We start from the raw sequence: 25678 nt of genomic DNA on the forward strand, positions 1-25678 counted from the left end.
GTTGTCCTGCAGTAACACTTGATGGTCTTCTTGATCGCAATCGTTTCTGTGGCAGATGACAGAATTCCTGGTGCAGTGGTAGAGAAGGTGATGCAGAGATTTTCTTGGCCTCCCTCAGTACAGGTAACCAGTGGCATGGGGTTGATTTGATGGAACCAGTAATGCAGTGCATACATTATGCCCAGAAACATAACTAATAACCGTCCTTTTCAGGATCATCCAACTAGAGACGAGAAAACATACCATGGAGTTGTGTCAATCACTTCCCATTGCCCGTGCAACATCTGGCAATACTCTAGATACCAATTACACAGAGCCGGCCGCGGTGGTCTAGCGTTTCCAGGCGCTCAGTCCGGAACCGCGCGACTGCTGCAGTCGCAGGTTCGAATCCTGCCTCGGGCATGGATGTGTGTGGTGTCCTTAGGTTAGTTAGGTTTAAGTAGTTCTAAGTTCTAGGGGACTGATGACATAGTCCCATAGTGCTCAGAGCCATTTTTTGTTAGGAACCCTATTCTAACAGAACAATATGGGGATAAATAGGCTACAGCAGCTAATGAGAGACTCACGTCCCTTTCATTTCACATGATTTTTGGACACTTAGTGAACATGTATACACTAAGTGACCAAGAGTCCGTTTGTCAAACACTTGTGGTCGCCCTGCATAGAAGTTTACACATGTGGAAACGTTGTGTCTGAGGTATTTAAATATCCAGACTAGATACTGCTGACCTCAGAAAACGTAATTCTGGTGTAATCTCCGGTTTTCATCGAATATCGTCTCATTTTCAACGTCGGTTAACTCCTGAGTTACCTGTAACTAACTGCTCATATATCGTAAACATTTACGCTGTACGCAAGATCAGCTCTGACACTATGTCTTCTGTACTGATTCTCCTGTGCCATTCATCTCTCTGAACAAAATGAAATGACTTGTTTCTTTTTGTACAGTCGTTGGTTCCTTTCTCTAAACCTCTTCTGTTATACAAAGATAGCTGGAAACTAAAAAAAATTATACAAGCAGTTAAAATCTACTTCGCATGCAGTACATAAATTTCTGATCAGCAGTTTATTGCAATTTTTACGAAGCCTCCATATAGTGTTATCCGTGATGTAGTATGTACAGTGGCAACTCATGCATAATTTTACCAGTGCACTGACTTACAAGGATAGTAATCGTAACTAAATTGAGCAATTAATTTTACGTGTATAAACTGAACTGTTTAAATATATTCAAATTTTATAATTAATCGTTATGCCAGCAGCAAGAATCGAACCCACGCTGCCAATTTACTAGTCAGCGCGTTTAACCACTATGGCATCGCGCGATTAAATGGACGGCTGCTCATAAATCTCTCATAGCTTACACTCAAATTTTTCGAGAGTTTTCTACCTTTTCCTACGGCTCACTCAGGCAAAGTATTCTAGGATCTTGAAAGGGGTATCAACCTGCTTCTACTCGCATGGTTTCATTTTATCTGCAGTTTCTGTTAATAGAATCAATGAACTTCAATCAGCAAACATCTTTTTAATTTAGTAATGTATGGCACATTATTGACTTCAGATTAAATATTTCTTCAGAATATCATCTGGTCTTCCTAAAACCACCTTGATATTCATAGAAATTACTCTCCAGTGTTTTTTTATTCTATTTGGGTATAATCTCGGAAAATATATAATATGCAACTGGTTGCAAAGAAATTCTTCTGGAGTTGTTAACACCCTGTTTATTTTCTTTCTTCGTAGTGGAAACGTCAGGGCCACCTTACACTCTCCTGGGACCTTGTCTGTTTTCCATTTTTTCTCAAAGATTGATTTTATCTCATTTTTTATTTTTGGCAGAGTCCATTTCATAAGTGCTGCTGTAATAGAGCCTCCTCCACTAGCTTTAAAAGGTTTTTAATAAACTCTTCAATTTCTTTGATAATCTTCTTCTAGATTTTCATGAGTTTTTGAGTATTCCAGCTTCTTTGATAATCCGGTGTGAATCTTCATCTAGATTTTCGTGAGTGTTTGAGTATTCGAGCTTATGGATTGGTGCTGGACAAGTAAGAAACTGATCAAAATATTCTGCAAGTATACCGAAATTATCAATTTTATGTAAGCCAAAAAAGTGAGCTGTGTCCCATGTCGCTCTATTGTTAGATTTGCATCTGAAGTAGTTATATGTAATTCTTCAGACCTCACTTTCTCCTCCACAGATCTATTGGAAAAGAGCCTCTTTAGTAGGTCGTCTGTAGAAAACACTTCCATACAAAATTTCCTCGTATACTCACTTTTTCTACCACCATCTAGATTGTTGATATACAAGGGTCGTAATCGTAACTAAATTGAATATGTTAATTTATAAAACGAACTGTTTAAATATATTTAAATTTCATAATGAATCATTTAACATTGTGAGAAATAAAATGAAATGAACAAAATGTTGGTAACAGCAGTAATCTAATCTGGGTCGATGAATTACAAGTCCATTCTCTACACCACTCGCCCACAGCACCATTACGACAATGGGTCCCCAAAAAACCCCATATTCTACGGTTGCACAGTATGCTACATGCAGTTTCAAAGAAAAATAATGACCTGGTGCTGTGAGCAGCGTCGCGGTCGTAGTTCTGGAAGGACGAAGTCACATGAGACAGCTGTGTCCCTTCTCTGAGCTAATCGTAGCGTGTCTGACCATCATTTCAGCCGTCAACACTGGCTTCTGCGGAGAGAGAGCACTACAAAACATGTTTTCGTCCGTTTTGTTTGCACACCGGCATGCATTCGAAGAGAAATGGCTTAATTTTTGAGCAATTTCCCTCTCACATTCAAATAGAAATGGCATAGTTTTAGTATGATATTTACAGCACGCGATAACCGTCCGCCGCTGGGTACGTACAAAAGAAAAAGGGGTGAAGGGGAGGGGGATGGAGGGAAGAAGGTGGGACACGTATGTCTCACATAAGAGGGCGACTAGTGAAAAAATTACATGTAGCAGTGCCGCGAAAGTTGGATACATACATTGATGTACCACAAAGAAAAAAAGATTGAGAAATGCGGGGCCAGAGACTAAGGTCTGAAACGTATAGTAACGTTAGTCATTTCTTTGTTGCACTGCGGGTGTCTGTTGACTTTCATCCTTGTCTGATGTTCCATTAATGTTGCCTCATACCCTCAATAACTCTGCAATTATTCCATGAGCTATCATTTGAAACTAGTTCACATAAATTATATTTACAGGAAGATGATACAGCTGTTATATGCTCCTTATTCGCACATAAGAGAGAGAGAAATGTTGAACACAGTTAAGCACAAATCATTGTGTGTGCATAAAAAATACAGCCTTAGACATTTAAGTAAAAGAGAAGCACTTGGTGTAATTTACACTGATAAACGCATTATAAATGATAACTGATTCAGACGTCACAGTGAAAGGTCGCAGTTATTATCAATGGACTTCAAATAACTTGTGTATACTCGCTGTCTGCACTCCTGACAGACTATGGTCTGTTGTTGGTCTCGTGCCGCTATTTTTAGCTGTGAGGTCGACTCATGATGCCCGTTATGTTCTTTGGTGCTCTTTTGTCTTACAGAGCCCGCATTGACATTTCGCGGAACGCAGATACTCTCAGAGTTTCCCAGCTCTGATGGATGTGATGAATGGCGACATATTAACGAATTGAGTGTCGGATACCAAGACTTGTTTAAACCGGAACCCACCTGCCTGTTTATTAGGTTTTCCGACATATAGATTTCGATAGATTCCTTAATCACGCTGTCCGAGACATTTCATGATTATATTAGAGCCAGACTCGGAAACCGTTGATTTGCTTTATTGTTTTAGTCGGGTGTGTTGCTGTCGTTCCATGTATCTTTTCTACACCGTTCTAATAGTCTGCCCGAGGTTACACAAGGCACATTCGTAGCGAATGCGGAACACACACGATTTTCGGAGACCTAGATCCTCTTTAGCATTTCAAAGAAGACTTTTTATTTTTGTTGAGGTGAGTCAAAATTAAGAACACCTGAGAAAGAAGTGGAGGCTGAGACGGAGAAAGAGAAGGCAGGAACTGCTTACCTGTCTTATGATGGCCCGATATCCGGAAAGACTGATAGACTGCTACGGGCACGTGGCACCCAAAGTACAGGGTTATTACAAATGATTGAAGCGATTTCACAGCTCTACAATAACTTTATTATTTGAGATATTTTCACAATGCTTTGCACACACATACAAAAACTCAAAAAGTTTTTTTAGGCATTCACAAATGTTCGATATGTGCCCCATTAGTGATTCGGCAGACATCAAGCCGATAATCAAGTTCCTCCCACACTCGGTTCAGCATGTCCCCATCAATGACTTCGAAAGCATCGTTGATGCGAGCTCGCAGTTCTGGCACGTTTCTTGGTAGAGGAGGTTTAAACACTGAATCTTTCACATAACCCCACAGAAAGAAATCGCATGGGGTTAAGTCGGGAGAGTGTGGAGACTATGATATGAATTGCTGATCATGATCTCCACCACGACCGATCCATCGGTTTTCCAGTCTCCTGTTGAAGAAATGCCGAACATCATGATGGAAGTGCGGTGGAGCACCATCCTGTTGAAAGATGAAGTCGGCGCTGTCGGTCTCCAGTTGTGGCATGAGCCAATTTTCCAGCACGTCCAGATATACGTGTCCTGTAACGTTTTTTTCGCAGAAGAAGAAGGGGCCGTAAACTTTAAACCGAGAGATTGCACAAAACACGTTAACTTTTGGTGAATTGCGAATTTGCTGCACGAATGCGTGAGGATTCTCTACCGCCCAGATTCACACATTGTGTCTGTTCACTTCACCATTAAGAAAAACTGTTGCTTCATCACTGAAAACAAGTTTCGCACTGAACGCATCCTCTTCCATGAGGTGTTGCAACCGCACCGAAAATTCAAAGCGTTTGACTTTGTCGTCAGGTGTCAGGGCTAGTAGCAATTGTAAACGGCAAGGCTTCTGCTTTAGCCTTTTCCGTAAGATTTTCCAAACCGTCGGCTGTGGTACGTTTAGCTCCCTGCTTGCTTTATTCGTCGACTTCCGCGGGCTACGCGTGAAACTTGCCCCCACGCGTTCAACCGTTTCTTCGCTCACTGCAGGCCGACCCGTTGATTTCCCCTTACAGAGGCATCCAGAAGCTTTAAACTGCGCATACCATCGCCGAATGGAGTTAGCAGTTGGTGGATATTTGTTGAACTTCGTCCTGAAGTGTCGTTGCACTGTTATGACTGACTGATGTGAGTGCATTTCAAGCATGACATACGCTTTCTTGGCTCCTGTCGCCATTCTGTCTCACTGCGCTCTCGAGCGCTCTGGCGGCAGAAACCTGAAGTGCGGCTTCAGCCGAACAAAACTTTATGAGTTTTTCTACGTATCTGTAGTGTGTCGTGACCATATGTCAATGAATGGAGCTACAGTGAATTTATGAAATCGCTTCAATCATTTGTAATAGCCCTGTACATAAAAAAACGCACAACGAAGGAATTATCCGGATGGGACGGAAATCGGTAGATGAGCAAGAGATTACAATTCGGGAAAATTAGTAGATTTATTCAAGAGAAAGAGCTTCAGAAATCGAGCGAATGGGTCCAAATGGTTCAAATGGCTCTGAGCACTATGGGACTTAACATCTGAGGTCATCAGTCCCCTAGAACTTAGAACTACTTAAACCTAACTAACCTAAGGACATCACACACATCCATGCCCGAGGCAGGATTCGAACACGCGACCGTAGCAGCAGCGCGGCTCCGGACTGAAGCGCCTAGAATCGCTCGGCCACAGTGGCCGGTCCACCTCTGACCCTTACGCAAGCAGTTATTCGCCTTGTCATTGATCGGTAGAGTTGTCGGATGGCCTTTTGAGGGATATCGTGCCAGATTCTGTCCAACCGACGCGATGGATCGTGAAAATCCCGAGCTGGTTGGGTGGCCATGCCCGTAATACTCCAGACGTTCTCAGGGAGACAACCGACAACCTTGCTGGCCAAGGTAGGGTTTTGCAAGCACGAAGACAAGCAACAGAACATCTCGCCTTTTGCGGGCGGGCATTATCTTGCTGAAATGTAAACTAAGGTGGCTTGCCACGAAGGGCAACAAAATGGGCTGTAGAATATCGTTGAAGTACCGCTCTGGTGTAAGACTGCCACGGATGACAACCAATGGGGCCTTGCTATGAAAATAAATGACACCCTATGCCTTCACTCTTGGTTTCCAGGTCGTATGGTGGGCAATCAGGTTGGAACACCCCTCACGCCCGCTGTCTGGTACGTCTTCAGACACGTGTTCGGGCTGGGATCTCACTGGAGTAGAATTGTCTTCAGTGATGAGCCCCGCTTCGAACTGAGTCCCGATGACCAGCGAAAACGTGTCTGGAAACGCCCAGGACAACGGCAATAAACAAATCAAAATCATCCAATTTTTTGAAATTGTAATCATTTGTTTATCTGTAGACTGTAGATGCATATTACGTCTATCGACTTCCATCGTATTCGGATAATTCCTTCGTGGTGCACCGTACTTTTTTTTCTTCTTACGATGTATTTAGCTCCTATCACTATAAACAAAAATAGCGAGTCTTCTTTGTATTGCTAAACGCGCTGACGTTATTTCTAAGATGCTGAACAGCATTTCGTGAGCAAAGTTTCAGGAACAGCATTTCTACGTTCTCTCCATTGGTGTACATTGCACTCATTCAAAACCTGCAGCTGAAGACGGTTGACTCAATGATCGGTCGACATTTTTCTTGTGTGTCTGTTTACTGTCAACTCCAGTAAGCTGACGAGTTACGCTAACCCAGGCGTGCTAGCACACGAGCATCAAAGCCAGTTTTCGTGTTACAGTTTTAATAATGTAATGTTCACGTCAGTGGCGCAGTGCAATAGGTATTGGAACGGAACTTGGGGAGAGGAAGTCTGTTACCAAATAAAAAGTATAGGGTGCTGTGTAGAACGATACGTACTGCTACTCACATCTGCGTGTACCAGTTCATGAGAGAGGCAAATATCACGGCTAACAGCAGCGAAATAACATTCGCTTGATACAGTTTTTAGTTTCATTTTGCTTTTGAACAAAAGGTTATTTGCGGTGGTCAACATAAATGGGACACCATGTGTATGTATTATTTTCAATGATATAATGCCACTTCCCTGTGTCAGAATGCCAGTGTTGTAAATAGGCTGTTTAGGTTTTTATATTGGTAACGCCATGTAGCGCTCTGTATGAAAATCACTGGCTGTGCTGTGTGCAGTCTGTGGCTGGTTTGCATTGTTGTTTGCTATTGTAGTGTTGGGCAGTTGGCTGTTAACAGCGCGCAGTGTTGCCAATTTAGCGACTTTGTCGCTATAAATGGCGACTTTTGCCGTCGTCTTAGCGACCAAAAAAAACTTTTTAGCGACAAAAATTATTTAGTGACTTATCTGGCGACTTTTGGAGTACTGACGACTTTTGAATTACAAATCAAAACTATTTTGGGCCAGTATTTTCATTAACAAAACTAAGATTTTAACTATAGAGTGGGTACTACACTGACTTTGTTCTAGATTTACTAAGTTAAATTAAGTTCTTAGCAGATCATGTAGCATTGTTCAGCATTTAGTAAACCTGAATGTGGGAATTGTCCACAGAGTAAGAAAACCTTGACTATAGGACAATTCATTATTCATTACCCACTAGCCTGTTATCGTCGATAGCGTATCGATCTATAATTCTTCAACTTCTGAACTACCTTTATTTTTCGAATTGACAAAAAACATACGCAATGTTAAGTATCATAAAATACATTTCTGTCCAGCAACCTCTAATTTTTCGAAATGTTAACTCGCAGTCAAATTATTAATACATGCACAGTGGTAACGCAAGAACAATTCGGTGGGGGTATCTCAGACATTATTACGTTTTAAACAATGAACAATAGGACTGATATCGAGTTACCGAGTGAGTAGATTGTTTCGTGACCTCTAGTTCGCATGAGTTTTAAAGTATTTTCAGTGATTATAAATTGGTGAAACTTGTGTTGTGTTGGCTTACATAATGAATTTACGGCAGAAGAAGAAGCAGTACGCTCAAAAATACCGGGATGCGTGGGAAGCAGAACCTGAATTCAATGGGTGGCTGAAACCAGTCGTTGGAGACTTATCCAACGCAAGATGTCAAGTATGTGCAACAGAGTTTTATGCTAAACTGTGTGATATTAGAAAGCATTCGAAAACTATTAAGCATAAACAAAAAAAACACAAACCACCTTACCTGTGAAAATTGTTCCGAAAACTACAGTTAGAATAGCAAGCAGAGAGGAAGGCGCCCTTTCTTTATTTATTGCTGAACATTGTTATATTTTAGCTGTAGATCATTTAGGAATACTGTGCAAGAAGGTGTTTTCCGGCGACGAGGGCGCTGAAAACATGCAATTACATCGTACAAAGTGCACTAATATTATAACTGAAGTTTTGGCTCCATGTTTTACACAATAATTGGTTGAAGATATAGGTGGCCGAAAATACAGTGTACTAATAGATGAATCCACAGATGTATCAATATCTAAAATGCTAGGTATCGTTATACGGTACTATAGTGTAAACAACCAAACCATTAGATCAGCATTTCTCAAACTCGCTGTAGTAGAAACTGCAGATACAAGAAATCTGGCTGATGTTCTTGTGAATTCTTTGAAAGATCTCAAACTTCCAATCCCTAATATGGTAGGAATTGACACAGTTAATGCTTCTGCAATAGTTGGAATAAACAATGGGCTTTTCGAACAACTCAAGAGAGAATATGGTTTGAAGCATTTGGTAGTGATCCGTTGTATATGTCAGTGAATACCAACTACAGTTCTATATAAGTAGGCTGTTTAGGTTTTTATATTGGTAACGCCACGTAGCGCTCTGTATGAAAATCACTGGCTGTGCTGTGTGCAGTCTGTGGCTAGTTTGCATTGTTGTCTGCCATTGTAGTGTTGGGCAGCTGGATATGAACAACACGTAGCGTTGCGCAGTTGGAGGTGAGTCGCCAGCAGTGGTGGATGTGGGGAGAGAGATGGCGGAGTTTTGAAATTTGTAAGACTGGATGTCATGAACTGCTATGTATATTATGATTTTTCAACACTATTAAGGTAAATACATTGTTTGTTCTCTATTAAAATCTTTCATTTGCTAACAATGCCTATCAGTAGTTAGTGCCTTCCGTAGTTTGAATCTTTTATTTAGCTGGCAGTAGTGGCGCTCGCTGTATTGCAGTAGTTCGAGTAACGAAGATTTTTGTGAGGTAAGTGATTTGTGAAAGGTATAGGTTAATGTTAGTCAGGGCCACTCTTTTGTAGGGATTATTGAAAGTCAGATTGCGTTGCGCTAAAAATATTGTGTGTCAGTTTAAGCACAGTCATGTATAATTGTTCAAAGGGGACGGTTCAATACCAACTACAGTTCTGTCAGAGCATGAAACAGAAGAGTTATTCGATCTCCTGAGTGACGACGATGAATAGCTCACGTCCAGGTATGTATATATTTTGTAACCTAATTTGAGTTCTTGCTTTCTTCTGTTACAAATATAGTTGTATATTTCTAGTATATTTGACTACTGTGATTGAAACAACAATTTATGTGTAGCGTCAATTATGATAACATGTTTAATTAAGCGTTAGCGTATTTTATATGTATGTTGTTGCAAGTGATGCGTCATTTAATTAAGACAATATAGCAATTAGGTATGAGACAATTTTTATTAATATTTTATTACCCCCCCCCCCCCCCCACCACCACCACCACCACCACCACCCACTGGCTTATTGCACCATTCACAGCACGAAATTTTCAGTACACTCCTAGTAAAATCAGTTCTAGCGACTTTCTAGCTACTTTTGATATTGAATCTAACGACTTGGGTTTTTTAGAGTTTGCAACACTGACAGCGAGTAGCGTTGCGCAGTTGGAGGTGAGCCGCCAGCAGTGGTGGATGTGGGGAGAGAGATGGCGGAGTTTTGAGATCGGATGATCTGGACGTGTGTCCATCAGAGACAGTAAATTTGTAAGGCTGGGTGTCATGAACTGATATATATATTATGACTTTTGAACACTATTAAGGTATATATAATGTTTGTTCTTTATCAAAATCTTTCATTTGCTAACTATGCCTATCAGTAGTTAGTCCCTTCAGTAGTTAGAATCTTTTATTTAGCTGGCAGTAGTAGCGCTCGCTGTATTGCAGTAGTTCGAATAACGAAGATTTTTGTGAGGTAACTGATTCATGAAAGCTATAGGTTATTGTTAGTCAGGGCCATTCTTTTGGAGCGATTTTTGAAATTCAGATTGCGTTGCGCTAAAATATTGTGTGTTAGTTTAGTGTTGATCAGAATAAGTAAAGAGCGAAATGTCTGAGTACGTTCAGTTCTGCTCAGTTGTTTGAAAATCAAATAACGTAAGGGGTTTACCAGCACAGTAATTCATTAATTTTCTAAGGGGACGTTTCAGTGTAAGTAACACAATTTCATGCAACCATGATAGTGAGTTGGGCATTTAATACACCTCTTCCTAACATGCCCTGCACGTACTGGAAAGAAGACCAACTCTCGTGGGTTTACCGTCCAGTCATTGGAGACGAAGTCCGCCCGCGGTAGCTGAGTGGTCAGTGCGACAGAATATCACTCCTAAGGGCACGCGTTCGATTCCAGGCTGGGTCGGAGATTTTCTCCTCTCAGAGACTGGGTGTTGTGTTGTATTAATTATCACTTCATCCTCGTCGACGCGCAAGTCGCCGAAGTCACGTCAAATCGAAAGACGGCGAACGGTCTACCCGACGGGAGGCCCGAGTCACACGACATTTATTTTATTGGAGACGGAGTACAGGCTTGCTTTCGGCAGAATATTGCTCGTGACCTTTTAAAGGAAAGGAAGCAAGCATCCCAGTATTTACGGAAATCGCAGAAAACGTAAATATGGTGGGGAATTTAATCCGTTGTTCTGCTGTATAAGAAAAGTGGAGTCAAAAATATTGCAACACTAAGAACGAGTTATGCGACATAAACGAAAGCTGATAGGCGTGTTTCTGCATCTGAAAGATTATGTCTATTCAGATTTCACGCCTGTCGCGTAAGACTGGCGCTAGTAGCCGCACAACGAGTATGCAAATCAGGTTTGCTTTAGATCCGCGCTGTAACGGTCGTGATCGTCAGTTAACTTTGAGATAGGACGCGGTGAGTTGATGTCAGTCAAGAATGCCTTTAAGGCGACGAAGAGGCCACATCAACAACGTACTGAATATGAATGAGGTCGTGTAATGGTGCTAAAAAAAGCTGGATGTTCCTTCTGCGATATTACAGAAGTACTTGGCAGGAGTGTAGCCACTGCACATGGCTGCTGACAACGATTCTTCTTCTTCTTTCTTGGCTCTACAGCTCATGATGAGCCTTGACCTCTTCTACAATTTCCTTCCATTTCTCTCGGTCCTTTGCCAACACTGTTGTGTTGGGAGAAGAGCCAACACCGTGTTACTAGAGGAGGCCGAAATGCACGCGTTTTAGCTCACGCAGGCTGGCGTGAAGAGGGAAGAACTATACTGACGTGAGGTCTGGAACATGACAAGGAATGAGAATTCAGAAAGCGGACGTAATTAGTTTGATACTTAACTTTAATTCATTACTGATGAACGTCGCTCTTGACGGTACATGATTCACAATATCATCTGTACAGATTTATAGTAACTGAATATGGCGCCTTGCTAGGTCGTAGCAAATGACGTAGATGAAGGCTATGCTAAACTGCCGTCTCTGCAAATGAGAGCGTATGTAGACAGTGAACCATCGCTAGCAAAGTCGGCTGTACAACTGGGGCGAGTGCTAGGGAGTCTCTCTAGACTAGACCTGCCGCGTGGCGGCGCTCGGTCTGCAATCACTGATAGTGGCGACACGCGGGTCCGACGTATACTAACGGACCGCGGCCGATTTAAAGGCTACCACCTAGCAAGTGTGGTGTCTGACGGTGACACCACAAATACTCTCCAGTTTCTTTAGCCCATATTCCTAAGATCTTCGATTACTCCATCTTCTCATCCGGCTCTTGGTCGACCACGTCCTCTCTGCCCTCCTGGCTTTCTTTGTAATATTCTTTTTGGTACTTCTGTATCATTCATGCGAGTCACATGTCCCGCCCACCTCAGTCTGTATTATTTCACTATTCTTCTGGTGGGTCGGTCTTTGTATATGATGTACAACTCACGGTTGTATCTCCTCCTCCATCTTTCTCTTTCACAGATTGGGCCGATAATTCGTCTGAGTATCTTTGTTTCAAATGTATCCAGTGTTTCAATATCTTTAGTTGTTAATGTCCAGGCTTCAGAGGCATACGTAAGCACTGGTCGTATAAGTGATTTATACATAGTAAATTTTGTGGTAGGAGTCAGGAGCCTTGAGGATAGAAGTCTCGTTAGGGCAAAATAGTCTCTGTTGGCTACTATTAATCTCTGCTTCATTTCGTAGGATGTATCATTTAGATGTGTAACTGTCGAGTCCAGATACTTGAAATGTTCAACTCTCTCAAATGTATAATTGCTCATTGTTATAGCATTTGCCAGATTTTCTCTATGTGCTTTTCCAGCTGCCATATATTTTGTTTTTTGTTCATTAATAATTAACCCCATGTTCCTACTGGCCTGTTCAAGAGCTGTAAATGTCTCTTCCATTGCTTTTTGGGTTCTTGCTATTATATCTATATCATCTGCGTAGGCCAGTATCTGCACTGATTTATAGAAGATCGTTCCCCTATTCAGAAGGTTTGCGTTTCTCATCACCTTCTCTAGGGCGGCATTAAAGACAAGGCATCCCAATACATCCCCTTGTCGTAATCCATTTTTAATACTCAATGTGTTGGACATCATTCCTCCTATTCTTGCACTACCTTGCGTTTCGCTCATTGTCATTCTCACCAGCCTTACCAACTTTCTCGAGATTCCCAGTTCATCTAGAGCTTGATATAACTGCTCTTTATTTATGCTATCATAAGCTGCTTTGAAATCTACAAAGAGATGATGCGTGCCAACTCCGTATTCGTTTGTTTTTTCCAGGATTTGCCTTAAGGCGAATATTTGATCTATAGTTGACTTCCCAGGAAGGAATCCGTCTCCCTCTGCATGATCGGGAGTATTCTGTCGAATAGTATATTAGAGAGTATTTTATATCCCAAATTAAGTAGTGTGATCCCTTTGTAATTACCACACTCCATCTGACAACGATTGTTGTTGTTGTTGTGGTCTTCAGTCCTGAGACTGGTTTGATGCAGCTCCCCATGCTACTCTATCCTGTGCAAGCTTCTTCATCTCCTAGTACCTACTTCAACCTACATCCTTCTGAATCTGCTTGGTGTATTCATCTCTTGGTCTCCCTCTACGATTTTTACCCTGTATGCTGCCCTCCAATACTAAATTGGTGATCCCTTGATGCCTCAGAACATGTCCTACCAACCGATCCCTTCTTCTAGTCAAGTTGTGCCATAAACTTATCTTCTCCCCAATCCTATTCAACACCTCCTCATTAGTTATGTGATCTACCTATCTAATCTTCAGCATTCTTCTGTAGCACCACATTTCGAAAGCTTCTATTCTCTTCTTGTCCAAACTATTTATCGCCCATGTTTCACTTCCATACATGGCTACACTCCATACAAATACTTTCAGAAACGACTTCCTGACACATAAATGTATACTCGATGTTAACAAATTTCTCTTCTTCAGAACGATTATCACGAGAATGTACGGCCGCAGGAAGACCGGGCTCCGGACGGCCACGTGGCACTACCGAATGGAAAGACCATCGTGTTCGGCTTATGGCTCTGGCGCACCCTACCGCATCTACAGCAGCAATTGCTGGCAGCTGATGGCGCCACAGTCACACAATGAGCTGTTACAAATTACTTCAAGGACAGCTCTGAGCCGGACGCCCTGCAGTGTGCATTTCATTGAATCCAAACCGCCGCCATTTTCGATTACAGTGGTATCAAGCGAGAGCTCATTGGAGAGCGGGGTGGAGTTCTGTCGTGTTTTTAGATGAAAACTGGTTCTCCGTCGGTGTCAGCGACGACCGGGTGTTCATTAGAAAGAGGCCAGCTGAGAGCCTGCAATCAACCTTTCTGCGTGCTAGACACGCAGAGCCTACACCTGGAGTCACGGTGGGGGCGCATGCACCCTGACTGCAAGTTTGTATGTCAGTCTGGTCATTCAACCTGTTGTGTTACTATTCATGAACGGAATTCCAGGGTGCGTTTTTCAACAGGATAACACTCGCCCACATACTCTACAGAGGGTCGACACGATGTTTTGACCTTCTCGATCACCAGATCTATCTCCATTCGAGCACATGTGGGAAATTATCGGTCAACAAATCCAGCGTCATCTACAAACAGCATTAACCGTCCCTGTATTGAGTCACCTCGAAGAAAATTACTTATTGATACATAACCAACACGGATTCAGAACGTATCGTTCTTGTGCAGCGCAGCTAGCTCTTTATTCCCGTGAAGTAATGAGTGCTGTCGACAAGTGATCTCAGATCGATTCCATATTCCTACATTTCCAGAAGGCTTTCGATACCGTTCCTCACAAGCGACTATTAATCAAATTGCGTGCATATGGAGTAGCGTCTCAGTTGTGTGACTGGATTCGTGATTTCCTCTCAGAAAGGTCACAGTTCGTAGTAATAGACAGTAAATCATCGTGTAAAGCAGAAGTGATATCTGGCGTTCCGCAAGGTAGTGTCATTGGCCCTCTGCTGTTCCTGATTTACATAAATGATCTAGGTGATCTGAGCAGCCCCCTTAGATTGTTTGCAGACGACTCTGTAATTTACCGTATATTAAAATCATCTGACGATCAATTCCAATTACAAAATGATCTAGAGAGAATTTCTGTATGGTGCGAAAAGTGGCAATTGGCACTAAACAAAGAACAGTGCGAGGTCATCCACATGGATACTAAAAGAAATCCGAGAAATTTTGGATATACCACAAATCGCACAAATCTAAGGGCTGCCAAAGCGGGTAAATACCTAGGAATTACAATTACGAGCAACTTAAATTGGAAAGACCACATAGATAATATTGTGGGGAAGGCGAAACAAAGACTGCGCTTTGTTGGCAGAACACTTAGAAGATGCGACAAACCCACTAAAGAGACACATTACACTTGTCTATCCTCTGCTGGAATATTACTGCGCGGTGTGGGACCCTTACCAGGTAGGATTGACGGAGAACATCGAGAAAGTGCAAATAAGGGCAGCTCGTTTCGTGTTATCGCGCAATAGGGGTGAGAGTGTCACTGATGTGATACACGAGTTGGAGTGGCAGTCACTGAAACAAAGACGGTTTTTTTGCGGGGAGATATACTTACGAAATTTCAATCACCAATTTTATCTTCCGAATGCGAAAATATTTTGTTGCCATCCACCTACGTAGGGAGAAATGATCATCATAATAAAAATAAGAGAAATCAGAGCTCGAACGGAAAGATTTAGGTGTTCCTTTTTCCCACGCGTCATTCGAGAGTGGGATCGTAGAGAAGTAGTATGAAAATGGTTCTATGAACCCTCTGCCAGGCACTTAAGCGTGAATTGCGGAGTAACCATGTAGATGTAGATGTAGAACTCCAGACCATACAAAACAGTGCATGCACGCTTGAATGCTTGCGTCCAACATTCTGGGGACTACACCGGTTGTTAGTGTGCAAACAATTCACATTTACAATTGCTTATCTTATATTTATATTAACTGGTGATCTTCCAATCTTAATGATTTAAATAAGTTACCTCGACAAATGTATTCTCGTAATTTCATTTCTTTTTTTTTTTTTTTTTTTTTTTTTTTTTTTTTCTTTTGGCGTTGCGGTTTTTTCCGTCAGTGTACGTGTGTTGCCACTTCGCCAAATCTCTCGGCGCGTGTAGTCCATCACGGGATGATTCGACTGACGTTGTTATGTAATTTTGATAACTATCAGCCGGCCGTAGTGGCCGAGCGGTTCTACGCGCTACAGTCTGGAACCGCGCGACCGCTACGGTCGCAGTTTCGAATTCTGCCTCGGGCATGGATGTGTGTGATGTCCTTAGGTTAGTTAGGTTTAAGTAGTTCTAAGTTCTAGGGAACTGATGACCTCAGCAGTTAAGTCCCATAGTGCTCAGAGCCATTTCAACCATTTGATAACTATCAAATACTAGTAAACATTTCTAAACGAAATAACCTTACAGTTTAACAATCAACGTCAAGATCTGAAGATGGAACGGTACCTCATAAAAATAGCTATTCAAGGATATCAGCTGTAGCCATCTTTAGAAGTAACCATACAGAAATGATTTGGAAAAACTATGGCGAACGCTCATCACGATAGCTTTACACAGAAGTGAACTTAGGTCTCCATGAGTACCCATTATCTTAATTATACCGTCAGGTCGGCAGAATCTCACATATGAGATGACCCAGACATGGTAAAGTAATGCCACAATTGGAAGCACTGTTCGCGTAGATACTGCTTTCACAAACGTAAAGGGTTATACCGCATGCTCAAATATGATGCGAAGGACACGATCATTAAGCCGAAAAATCTTTTATTACACTCCAGAATGGACAGCTCTATTACCATTAGTTTGACACTGGAATATACGAATACAGAGAGGATGTCCGCTGATACCTAAGGCGAACGGGATTAATTCTCCAGGCGCACTTTCTTAGCCAGGCATTTATCGGAAAAAGTGGAAAATCTTTTCGGAGAAACGAAGAATTTGTGAAGGATTCGAAACAGTTTTTAGAAACATTACTCACAAGAAAGGTATCCGCAACTGAATTTCTGAGGAGTTGCGACGTGAAATTCTCATTTACTAACATCAACGAATTTGAAACTATGGTGATCACTGGGGGTAAAACTAACCCAGATATGTGTGACATGATAGAAATTACGTCTACAGGTTTCCGCCTACGTGGCTACCCGCCATAAACGTAGTACTGAAAATTTCCTGCCACGGTAACAAGGAGTGTAAACAACTATCACAAAACCCCCTTGGCGCAGGAGGACAATAATATTTTGATAAGATTCTCTCTCTCTCTCACTGCCTGCAATCCGTTTTTACTCAGAGACGACCACTCACCAAAGGCAGCCTGAAAATTTTTACCCGGTAATTCCACTTCTGCAAAGGAGTGCGAGAAAATAGCGTTTTGTAAGTGGACAGGCCACATCCGTCCCAACGATACAGAAGAAAACTGAAGTGGTGTGATGGAAACCTCTATTATTTTAGAATTTCGGAGAGGAATATAACAACTCAGATTATTACCAAACAGCCACGAAAATTTGCATACCTTATTATACGGTACTGTCTTTTGTGATTCACTGAGTGCACAGCTTCTATTCTATCCAAAGCACGGTGTGGAAAGCTGCTCGGTATACAACTGCTCCCCTTCGTGTAGTTGAGGTACGTACAAAATGACAATATATTCGAGGCGCATAATGCGGGGCTGTAGTTCGGCAGCAGCAGATTAATGGCCACCTGCCTGAACGTGTCTCGCCAGAGCACCGTTATAGGTGATTATGTTGCCAAACCTGCCGCAGCTAACCAGTCGCGCATGCTGTACACGTGGTCTGGTACACGGGTAACGCCCACAGAACACACATGAGAAAGTTCGGTATTGGAGCTGCGTGTCTGCGCGTAAAATGTATCGGTAGTTTGCCTTGTCCACTGCGTCTCCAAACGATACTTAGGCATTTACATTACCTATGCAGGGATGACGAATTCATTATATGACGTGACCGATTAACAGTTTTCTCAGAACAAGATATGATAAATTTGTTCCTTGAGAAATTTGTTCCTTGGACATTCAGTTGTAGAAGGATCCACACAGTTCTGATTCTAACAGTTCTCTACAAAGTTTTGATTGTTCCATTCCTCCACAACTGTCGTCGGGACTGTCAGCAACGATTCTAGCAATCTCGTCGACACTAATATACCATGCCATCGATTATTTTACATGTCATTCAGTTACCGCCACATTCCCAACATTGCGGATGGTATTCGCATATGTGGCTTTCCACTAACAGCATACTTCTTTTCAACCAGTATGCCACGTTGTACTACGTTTGGTCGACATAATCAGACACTCCATAGTTCCCTTTACTTTCAGATTTCGCTTTCTGCCACTCTCTACTAACATCTAGGGTGCTAATGATACTTCACCCCAGTAGTGTATTGTTGCAGATAGTATTCAGTGTTGTGCAAATAACTCCAGGCATTCAACAGTAACTTACATCATATGTAACATTCCATTGCCATGGGCGTCACCACGGGTTTTAATCTATTGTACCGCCGCACCCCCCCCCCCCCCCCCCCCGCATCATAGTATTCATACTCATCAATAAGTGATATATGATAAGTGATATATGTATTATGATGGTTAAAAGGCTCCAGGCAGTACTGCTGAGAAGTACACGCACACACACACACACACACACACACACACACACACACACACACAAACACACACACACACATATATATATATATATACATACATACACTACTGGCCATTAAAATTGCTACACCACGAAGATGACGAGCTACAGGCTCGAAATTTAACCGACAGGAAGAAGATGCTGTGATATGCAAATGATAAGGTTTTCAGAGCATTCACACAAGGTTGGCGCCGGTGGCGACACCTACAACAAGCTTACATGAGGAAAGTTTCCAACCGATTTCTCATACACAAACGGCAGTTTACCGGAGTTGCCTGGGGAAACGTTGTTGGGATGCCTCGTGCAAGGAGTTGAAATGCGTACCATCACGTTTCCGACTTTGATAAGGGTCGGATTGTAGCCTATCGCGATTGCGGTTTATCGTATCGCGACATTGCTGCTCGCGTTGGTCGAGATCCAATGACTGTTAGCAGAATATGGAATCGGTGGGTTCAGGAGGGTAATACGGAACGCCGTGCTGGATCCTAACGGCCTCGTATCACTAGCAGTCTAGAAGACAGGCATCTTATCCGCGTGGCTGTAACGGATCGTGCAGCCACGTCTCGATCGCTGAGTCAACAAATGGGCACGTTTGCAAGACAACAACCATCTGCACAAACAGTTCGACGACGTTTGTAGCAGCATGGACTATCAGATTAAAGACCATGGCTGTCGTTACCCTCGACGCTGCATCACAGAGCGCCTGCGATGATGTACTCAACGACGAACCTGGGCGCACGAATGGCAAAACGTCATTTTTTTTCGGATGAATCCAGGTTCTGTTTACAGCATCATGATGGTCGCACCCATGTTTGGCGACATCGCGGTAAACGCACATTGGAAGCGTGTATTCGTAATCGCCATACTGGCGTATCACCCGGCGTGATGGTATGGGGTGCCATTGGTTACACGTCTCGGTCACCTCTTGTTCGCATTGACGGCACTTTGAACAGTGGACGTTACATTTTAGATGAGTTACGACCCGTGGCTCTACTCATCATTCGATCTCTGTGAAACCCTACATTTCAGCAGGATAATGCACGACCGCATGTTGCAGGTCCCGTACGGGCCTTTCTGAGTACAGATAATGTTCGACTGCTGCCCTGGCCAGCACATTCTCCAGATCTCTCACCAATTGAAAACATCTGGTCAAAGGTGGCCGAGCAACTGGCTCATCGCAATACGCCAGTCACTACTCTTGATGAACTGTGGCATCGTGTTGAAGCTGAATGGGCAGCTGTACCTGTACACGCCATCCAAGCTCTGTTTGACTCAATGCCCAGGCGTATCAAGGCAGTTATTACGGCCAGAGATGGTTATTCTGGGTACTGATTTCTCAGGATTATGCACCCAAATTGCGTGAAAATGTAATCACATGTCAGTTCTAGTATAATATATTTGTCCAATGAATACTCGTTTATCATCTGCAATTCTTCTTGGTGTAGCAATTTTAATGGCCAGTAGTGTACATTTACATATTAGCTTGGTTCATAAGTTCGTAGAGTTTTTCCATAAGTTTAACAAACACAACAGATACATATAATAGACACTTTAGTCATCAATAATCTATTCTCCCTTACTTTTTACAACAGTCTGCCAGCGTTCGGGTAACTTGCAGATTCCAGGTCACATGGTTCTGAGGTGAAGAACTCGTCGACCCATGTATGAAGCATTTTCATCCGGAAAGGATGTTCCTTGAAGGTTGATCGATAGAAAGCAGAAGAGGTAAAGATCTGAGAGCGCAAGATCAGGTAAATTAGGCGTCTGTGGAAAGAATTACCGACCTAACTGCTATAAAGTGCTTTTTGTCAGTCTAGCAGAAAGTGGAAGACGTTCTCATGAAATAGCATCACTTCACGTCGTATTCCTGGTCGCTGTTCCTGGATTGCGTTTGCAAGACATCTCAGTTGCTGACAATACATATCAGCAGTGATGGTTACATCTCAGGGAGGCAATTCATAGTACACTATATGGTCGGTGTTCTACCAGACAGATAACATTATCTTTCGTGAATGCACGCAGGTCTTTCTATGGGGAGTTGCTGCTTTGTTTGGGCTCAGCCATTCCTTTCTTTTCCTTATTTTAGCATAAAGACACCATTTATCGTCACCAGTAATGATACAGGATAGGAACGGTCGGTGTTGTTCACGAGTCAGTTGATGACAAGTAAGCAGAGATTCATGTACCGCCACCCGCCGATTTTTGTGATATGGCTTAGAGCATACAGTACCCATACACCAGGTTTTTGAACCTTCCCCATTACAAGCAAATGTCATACGATGGTGCAGTTCCTCAAATTTTCCAGGTGTCAAGTACGCTAACATGGAACATTGTGCGTTTAAAAGATCTTCATCAAACTCCGAAGGCGTTCCTGAATGTTTACAGTCACTAACGTTCAAACTATCCTCCTGAACCCTCCTGAAAAAGAGAACTCCACTTTCTTGCAGTGCTGTATCCAGTGGCAATATCCCCACACACGGCGCCAATGTTTCTGGCTGCCTTCACTGCCGTCACCCCACTATTGGTCTGCAGCTCGGGGTCTAGTGGTTAGTGCTGCTGCCTCTGGATGGCTGGGTCCTGGGTTTGAGTCTGTAATGTGACAAAGTGCCGTTTAGTGAATGCCAGGCATAGTCAAGGCGCAATGGTAGAGAAAGTGGACTCTTATGCCATCTGTGGGCCAGAAGTGAAGGCAAAGTGAAAGTGCTTCCGCCTGGTGGCAGCTAAATTAAAGAACGCCATGCGGGAGACATGGTCTGGCTCGTGCTGCACTCTGACAGCGAAATAACAAGAGAATTAAACTAAATAATATTGTTATGTGCAGCAAAAATATAAATGTAATGTCACTTTAATATACGACAGTGACTGTAATTGAATATTGAAATGCTATGGTATGTTTAATTGTAAATAGAGAACTTGGCATAATGTAAAATAATATTTAGGTGTGGGGGGGGGGGGGGGGGGGAACCCCGAGAATGAGAACAGTGTACAGGTTGGCGCGTAATATTGGCGGTAGAAGTAAGTTGGCTTAGCTTTGAGGCAGAACAAGCGTTAAGTGGCTTAAAAGTGACTGCCGGTGTGTGCTACGTTAACGTTGCTAACAGACCATTTAGAAGTGAGCTGATAACAGGTATGGACTTCGTTTATCGTATGGCTACAAGCTAAATGGACAGTAAGGCTTGTAAGACGCGGTATTTCGACGGAGATGGGCTGTGAGCGGCAAAATAGTACGGTTTCCCGCTCTGAGGTACATGGCACGGCATGGTGCGATGCTGTGTTAATTGCGACGAGTTGCTTGTGCCAACTGCGAGGTGTGAAGGGACCAGCAGCCGCATCCAATGGCGTATTGCGATCTCAATAACTGATGAGGTCCATTGGTGAGCTTACTTCGGTAGCAACGAACTTGAAGTTGTCTTACAAGAGTATTATTATGAACAGTGGTTGTTATACCGAAGCCATTACCAGTACATTTACATTCTGTGAATCAGTTTGTGTAATAGTCAAACCAAGTTCTCTACAGTGTGTAAAGTTTGGAGGCAATAATAATTTTGTGGTTTAAATTGCATTCCCTGGGTATAATCAATTATATAAAGGAAATAGCCCATTATTAGCCCATACCCAGTGATAGTCAAACCAAGTTCTCTACAGTGTGTAAAGTTTGGAGGCAATAATAATTTTGTGGTTTAAATTGCATTCCCCGGGTGTAATCAATTATATAAAGGAAATAGCCCATTATCACCCCATATCCAGTGATTTCTATGTGCTGCAACATCAGTGAAAAGTTATGGTGCGTGAGTATCGGCGTAGCTGTATTACAAGAGAAAATAGTCGGAATTAACGCCGAAATTGCCAGCAGATGCCGCATCATGCAACGGATGAAAGATGGCAGGTACTGTGCCACCATAATTACTATTCAGCTCGATGTGGTGCCTTTTCAGTACATTGCCACAATCAAAAATAACTCGGTCCCATTCGAGCAACATGATTCTCAATTAGTGTTTTCAGTAACTATATTTGCAAGCAGATCTATATTGTTTTTCAGTTCAGCGTTCAAGGAAATTACTGCCACCACAGTACACATCCCGCCTTCAGCACAATGCAAGCTCAGTGACATTAAATTCAGTAATTACAATTTGTGTAGTTTACATTAACGTAAAACAAGTTCAAGTGTTTATCATATGTGTTTATGTGTTGTGAAACGATTTCAGGCTGTGGTATTGTTTTAAATGAATAATGTCCTCCTGCTAGGCAATATCAAACATTAAGAATTAAGTGCTCCCTGCTCAGTCACTTCAAAGAGATTATCAGTGCTACTAATAATCAAATATAGACGTAAAAATAAGTTTCTTACGCGCCATTGTAATTATTTATTCCAAAAATTCCGTGTAGTAGATGGATCACCATAGGGTGTCTATTCAAACCTGTTACACGCGAGAGCCGCTTTCCGGAAGTCCGATGCCGCATGGTCTAATAATAATACAGTAAATTCGGGTAGTGGCATCGCAACTCCCAGCCGGGTCGGTGGTTTTCTTCGCCCGCGGACTCGGTGCTTGTGTTGTCCTCATCATGCGAAAAAATGGCGAGACGGGACTGTGAAACCATTGGAAATCTGTATGGGCGCTGATAACCGCGTCGCTGAGCGCTCCACAAATCAAAACATCTTCATTATCATTACTCTCTTATTGAACTCTGACAGAAGAATATGTTGGAAATGTTTAGCCATCCATTTTCTAGCTTTTACAGATCACTCACTACCTCCAAATGACAATATGACAGAATGTTAACTCAAATATCAACAATGAAGTACAAAAAAAAAAAAAACACGACAATCGATAAATAAACCCATAACAACCGGAATACCAACATGCAAAACGAAAACGCTGCGAACTTATACATCATCTTCTTCTTCTTCTTCAGTAGCGCTACAGCCCTTGTGAGCCTTGGCTTCTTCAACAATCTTTCTCCACATTTCTCGGTTATTTACTGCTCTTTTCCACCCCCAGACTCCCATACTGGTGATATCCATTATTACCTCGTCGATCCATCTTCTTCTAGGTCTCCCTTTTCGCCTAACTGAATGGATCATATCTTTCATCACTTTCTTTGGAATTCTATCCTCTGCCATTCTCTCCAAGTGTCCTAGCCATCGTATTCGCTGTGATTTCACAAATTTTACTATGTCCCTGCCTTGTATTAACTCTTGTAATTCGGCATTGTAGCGTATTCTCCTGCCTTCTTCCTCCCTTATTAGCCCATAGATTTTGCGTAGTATTTTCCGCTCAATGGTTCTTAGTGCATTTTTATCGTGTTCTGTCAACGTCCATAATTCTGACCCATATGTGATAACTGGGCGGACGAGGGAATTATATATTAGCAGTTTAGTTTTTCTTGTTACAAGGCTATTTTTGAAAAGTTGCATGTTTGCAAAGTAAGCTCTGTTTCCTGCTTGTATTCTTTCCCTTATGGCCTTTCCAATACTCTTATCATTTGTTATTAGGACTCCCAAGTAGTTAACAGAGGACACTCCACTGAAGCATTTCCCATTGATGTTTAGGTTTTTAGGGGTTTTTCTGGCCTCAGATTGTGACATTATCATATATTTTGTTTTGTTTTCAGTTACTATGAGGCCAATTTTTAAGGCTTCTGTTTCCATTGCCCGGTATGTTTCCAGGGGTGTATTGCTATTTCTACCTACTATAGCAATGTCATCAGCGTATGCACATATCTGGCTAGTTTTCATAAATATGGTGCCTGTTTTCTTGATTTTATTTACTACACTATGCAGGGCTATATTGAATAGGACAGTGGAGAGACTATCCCCTTGCATCACACCTTTATTAAAGCCAAAGATTTCACTTGTTCTGCAAAGGACCTTTACTCTTGCTCTTGTCTCTGTCATTGTCATTCTGATTAGTCTTATTAATTTAGCACATATACCAACTTCTTTCAGTACTCTGTATAGTTCTTGCCGATTTACGCTGTCAAAGGCTTGTTTGAAGTCGATGAATAGGAAATGCAGATCTATATCATATTCATACAACTTTTCCATTTTTTATCTTATCACAAATATTTCATCAGTTGTTCCTCTGTCTGGTCGAAAGCCACACTGATATTCCCCTAGTATGCCTTCTGCACACTTCCGTATCCTTTTGTTTAATATACTTGTGAAGATCTTATAAGCTGTACTTAGGAGTGTAATATCTCTATAGTTTTCACATACTGTTCTGTCCCCTTTCTTATAAATGGGGATTATTATTCCAATTTTCCAATTATCTGGCATAGTTTCTGATTCCCATATATCTGATATTAACGTGTAAATTGTGTGTAATTAATGTGTAAATTAATTATACATCAATCTAATGTGTATTGTCTGACAAAATATCCAAAAGCCCCTGTCGCATGTCACTGCAACATATATATATATATATATATATATATATATATATATATATATATAATTTGTAAGTAAATAATTACAATCACAATCCTCCATGACAGATGGAATGGCCACCAAAGTGCATTTGTGTTTGTTTGGCTTGTTTATATATATATATATATATAATTTGTAAGTAAATAAATACAATCACAATCCTCCATGACAGATGGAATGGCCACCAAAGTGCATTTGTGTTGTTCGTATTTAATGTTTTTATCAGGCTTGTTTGGATATATAAGGGAGTGGACAGCCCAGGGTTTGAATAACAAGAGATGTCGGGCATTCGTGTGAGACTGTGTAATCAATACCTGACAGAGTTTGAAAGGAGCCTTGTCGTGGGTCTCTAATGGGCCAACTGGTCGAACTGTGAGATATGCAGATTTGTGGGGCATTCGGATGTAGCAAAGACCCAGTGTTGGACTGTGTGAGAACGTGACGGCAACCAACTCGTCATTTAAGCTGAGGTCGTTTACGTTTGACCACAACAAGGGAGGATCACCGAGTTGCGCATCAACAAATCATTAGGCCTTCACATCCATGCCTCCTATCTGAGAACAGGTAATGGACTCCTGCAACATTCTATGGTATTCCGCGTTATTGGCCGGAGGCTAGCAGCAGCCGAACTGGGGAATTAAGGTCCCATCTGTAAGCAGCCGTTAAGACCACGACACAAATGTCTGAGTTTGGAGCGGTGCCTTGAGTGGAAAGTTGATGAACGGATGAACGGCATCCCACTCTGTTGAGCAATTAATCTCAGCTATGCAATATCC

General features: G+C 42.1%; 1 protein-coding gene across 3 annotated transcripts in view; it reads left to right on the plus strand.

Annotated features, from left to right (window-relative positions):
* The window catches only part of LOC126475122 (uncharacterized), a 402308-nt gene that overhangs the window by 118301 nt on the left and 258329 nt on the right, over positions 1-25678 (plus strand). The window lies entirely within an intron of this gene.

Source organism: Schistocerca serialis, chromosome 4 (genome assembly GCF_023864345.2).
Source record: "Schistocerca serialis cubense isolate TAMUIC-IGC-003099 chromosome 4, iqSchSeri2.2, whole genome shotgun sequence".
NCBI classification, from domain to species: Eukaryota; Metazoa; Arthropoda; class Insecta; order Orthoptera; family Acrididae; genus Schistocerca; species Schistocerca serialis.